Source organism: Eschrichtius robustus, chromosome 17 (assembly GCF_028021215.1).
Source record: "Eschrichtius robustus isolate mEscRob2 chromosome 17, mEscRob2.pri, whole genome shotgun sequence".
In the NCBI taxonomy this organism is placed as follows: domain Eukaryota; kingdom Metazoa; phylum Chordata; class Mammalia; order Artiodactyla; family Eschrichtiidae; genus Eschrichtius; species Eschrichtius robustus.
The window spans coordinates 46,367,457-46,372,120 of record NC_090840.1 but is presented as its reverse complement, the minus strand read 5'-3'; the positions used below and the strand labels follow the sequence as shown (position 1 = coordinate 46,372,120).

Sequence of the window (4,664 nt, the reverse complement as noted above, 5' to 3'; positions counted from 1 at the left end):
CTTTGGGTGATATGGTATCAGTGGACCTAGAGATTGACTTTATCCATGTGGGCAATCAATCAATCAATCAATCAATCAACTATGCTTATGTAATGAAGCCTCAATACAGTTCTGGACACAGAGGCTCAGCTGAGCTTCCAGGGGTGGTAACACTCAGTGATTATTGTCACACAGCAATACTGGGACCTCCTGAGGACAATGGAAATGTCACATTTGGGACTCTCCTAGACTCTGCCTTATGCAGCTCTTCTTTTGGCTGATTTTAATGTATTCTTTCCCTGTAGTAAAAGCAACTGTGGATATAATAGCTTTCATTGAGTTTGTGAATCTTTTTTTTTTTTTATGGTGCCCATTTTAAATACGGTTTTATTTAAGACATTGCATTTTCCACTTACAATGCAGTGCTTGTAAAGTGCAATGTTATTTCCTTTCCCTGTGCACACATTCCATGTTCAAGTATCAAGAATGTCCAGTTTACTACAGCAGCTCAACTTTAAAACTGCCATGAAATTTGCTACAAATTAGGGTCCTTCAATGTTGTGTGGAACAATGCTAAACCTATGCTAGGCTGGCTTAATCAACCTCTTCAATGGTGGGCCCAGAGGAGGCACCACCAGACGGTGGAGCTCCACCACCAGGGAAGCCCCCGGGCATTCCTCCTGGCATTCCTCCTGGCATGCCTCCTGCGCTCTGGTACAGTTTGGTAATGATGGGGTTGCAGACTTTTTCCAGCTCCTTCTGCTGATGTTCAAATTCTTCCTTCTCTGCAGTCTGGTTCTTATCAAGCCAGTTGATTATTTCATTACACTTATCAAGAATCTTCTGTTTGTCCTCATCATTAATCTTGCCTTGAAGTTTCTCGTCCTCAAAAGTAGCTTTCATGTTGAAAGCATAGGATTCAAGAGAATTCTTCGAAGACACCTTATCCCGCTGCTTCTCATCTTCAGCTTTATACTTCTCTGCTTCCTGAACCGTGCGTTCAATGTCTTCCTTGCTCAAACGGCCCTTGTCATTAGTGATGGTAATCCTGTTCTCTTTTCCTGTGCTCTTATCCACAGCAGAGACACTGAGGATGACATTGGCATCAATATCAAAAGTGACTTCAATCTGAGGAACACCACGGGGGGCAGGAGGTATGCCTGTGAGTTCAAACTCGCCAAGTAGGTTGTTATCTTTGGTCATGGCATGCTCATCTTCATAAACCTGAATGAGTACACCGGGCTGCTTGTCTGAGTAGGTTGTGAAGGTCTGCATCTTCTTGGTGGGAATGGTGGTGTTGCCCTTGATGAGGACAGTCATGACTCCACCAGCAGTTTCAATTCCAAGGGAAAGAGGAGTGACATCCAACAGCAGCAAGTCTTGAACATTTTCAGATTTGTCTCCAGATAAAATGGCTGCCTGGACAGCTGCACCATAAGCAACAGCCTCATCAGGGTTGATGCTCTTATTCAGTTCTTTCCCGTTGAAGGAGTCCTGTAGAAGTTTCTGAATCTTGGGGATGCGGGTTGAACCACCCACCAGGATAATATCATGGATCTGAGACTTGTCTAGCTTGGCATCCCAAATGGCTTTCTCCACAGGGTCCAGTGTGCCGCGGAACAGGTCAGCATTCAGTTCTTCAAATCAGGCACGGGTAATTGAGGTATAGAAGTCGATTCCTTCATAGAGGGAATCAATCTCAATACTGGCCAGGGTGCTGAAAGAGAGAGTGCTCTAAGCACGCTCACAAGCAGTACGAAGGCGACGGACAGCCCTTTTGTTCTCACTGATGTCCTTCTCGTGCTTGCGCTTGAATTCTGCAATAAAATGGTTGACCATCTGGTTGTCAAAGTCTTCTCCACCTAAGTGGGCATCTCCAGCTGTAGATTTGACCTCAAAGATTCCATCCTCAATAGTGAGGATTGACACATCAAAAGTGCCACCACCTAAATCAAAGATCAGCACATTTCTTTCTGCTCCAACCTTTTTGTCTAAGCCATAGGCAATAGCAGCAGCAGTTAGCTCGTTGATTCTAAGTACATTGAGCCCAGCAATAGTTCCAGCATCTTTGGTAGCCTGACGCTGAGAATCATTAAAGTAAGCGGGTACTGTGACAGCAGCATTGGTAACAGTCTTCCCAAGGTGGGCTTCTGCTATTTCCTTCATCTTTGTCAAAACCATGGATGACACCTCCTCTGGATAAAAACTTTTTGTCTCTCCCTTGTATTCTACTTGAACCTTAGGCCTGTCTGCGTCATTCACCACCATGAAGGGCCAATGCTTCATATCAGACTGGACAACAGCATCATCAAATCTTCGTCCAATGAGGCGTTTGGCATCAAAAACCGTGTTGGTGGGATTCATTGCAACTCGGTTCTTGCAGCATCACCGATCAATCGTTCGGTATCAGTAAAGGCGACATAGCTAGGTGTAGTTTGGTTCCCTTGATCATTGGCAATTATTTCCACCTTTCCGTGATGGAAGACACCCACACAAGAATAGGTGGTGCCAAGATCAATGCCAACTACAGGTCCCTTACACATGGTTGCTGGAGCGCAGGCCCGGGTCCACTGGAGGAGAAAACAGCAACCTATAGAGCTGCCGCCGCGTTCAACAAGCTGTGAGTCTTTCTAGTGAAGTATGGAATCTGAGGATGGTTTTGGGAAACCCTCAAACTTAGTTGTTTTCAGAAGTGAGGATGACCTTCTCTCTAACTTTGTAGTTGGACCTTAACTCCTTGCCTTTGGAGTCAAAAGCCTTATTTAGCATTGGCAGTTGGGAGGAATGTGCCCTTACCTTACAGTTTAGCTAACCCCAGGTACCATCCCCACTTTTTATTACTTCTTCCTCAAAATTCTGGAAAAACCTTGTATCATCTTTGTCATCTTTGGTAATTTTTGGAATGGAAGAAAGAAAAGAAATATTTGTCAGGTACTTATTTGTTTTGAGCTGTGAGTGAAATGCCATTGAAATGGTGCAGTTTAACTTCCTTCAGGGAGACATAAAGAAAAGTTTGCCCATGTTACTTGTATGGTTAATTCTCTCCACAAATGCTTGTGTCCAGGTATTGTTCTAAATGCTTTATGTGTATTAACTCATTTGATATAATGACCGTTGAGGCAGACTTTATTATTATTACTTCCATCATCACACAAGTGAGCAAACAGGGGCCAGGGCAATGAAATAACCTGCATAAGCTCCCACAGCCAACAAATGATTGAGTCAGGCAGAAACTCAGGCTCCAGAACTGTAGCCCCTTTGTTATTGAGGCTGTGGATTAAAAATCTCGAGTCTTAGATTAAAAGACGCCAAGTCTAGTGGGGAAGACAGACTCATAAGCAAACAATAATATTATCATACAAGTTCTATAATAGAGTGCAGAAGTGGGAGGAACAAATCTGAGTTGCTTCAACTGGAAAATTAAGATAGATTTTACTTAGCCCTCTTCCTCGTGCTTCAGAACCAGTCCACCTCCACATCTGTCAATCTACCCTCTACCTCACCCCAAATTATCTGGAAGCAATTCTTTGCTGCAAATATCTTTTCCCAGACTGCAACTTGTGCTTTAACTTTGTCTGCAATGTCTTGTGTTAGACAGAAGTCTGAAAATTTAACTTAAAATATTTTTTTATATCACCCTACTACAAGTAATAAAGACATTATATTTTCTTCCAAAATTTAAAAAAAAATTGCTCTTCACATTTAGGTGTTAGGTACACCATTTATTAGACCTTGAATTTACTTTTGTGCATTGCATGTGCTAAGAATACCGTTTTATATTTTTTCCCCTTATTAATCAACATTGGCTCAGCTCCAATGATCTGCAATCCATGTATGTATGGTCTATTTCTGGGTGTTCTATTCTGGTCCTTTGGTGTGTCCATTTTCACAGCAAAAAACACACTTCATTCACAAACATAATTTTACAACAAAAAATTTAACACAAAATTAATAAATAAATGTAATTTTATAATAATATAGGTGTAACAAAAATATCATAAACATAACTTTATGTTAAAGCTTTATATTAGATAGAACAAATGTTCCTATCTTGTTCTTAAAAATTATCTTGGTTATTCTGGTCTTTTTCCTTGAGAGAAGACAGCTTAAGAAATGTAGCAACATATCAGAGACTCACACACATGCACACATACACAAATGTGTTGAATCTTTTTTTAAAAAATTTATTTAATTAATTAATTAATTAATTTTTGGCTGTGTTGGGTCTTCATTTCTGTGCGAGGGCTTTCTCTAGTTGTGGCAAGCGGGGGCCACTCTTCATCGAGGTGCGTGGGCCTCTCACTGTCGCGGCCTCTCTTGTTGCGGAGCACAAGCTCCAGATGAGCTCACGGGCCTAGTTGCTCCGCGGCATGTGGGATCTTCCCAGACCAGGGCTCGAACCCGTGTCCCCTGCATTGGCAGGCAGATTCTCAACCACTGCACCACCAGGGAAGCCCAAATGTGTTGAATCTTGATCGATGTTCCACTGATTTTATAGCTTTACTATTTGGGAGATTTATATTTTTACAATATTGGATCTTCCTATCTTTGAACATGGTATTCCACTTATTTCAGGCTTCCTTAATGTTTTCCAATAGTTTTCTAATTTTCTCCATGTAGTTTGTGTACACCATTTTTTAGACTTTTTTTCTGTAGGTAACATTGTTATCTTAAAGTTACCTCTG

General features: G+C 41.7%; 1 pseudogene; it reads right to left on the bottom strand.

The window, feature by feature from the left end:
- Positions 1-493: 493 nt before the first annotated feature.
- LOC137751091 (heat shock cognate 71 kDa protein pseudogene) lies at positions 494-2,553 on the bottom strand (annotated as a pseudogene).
- Between the last annotated feature and the right edge of the window lie 2,111 nt (positions 2,554-4,664).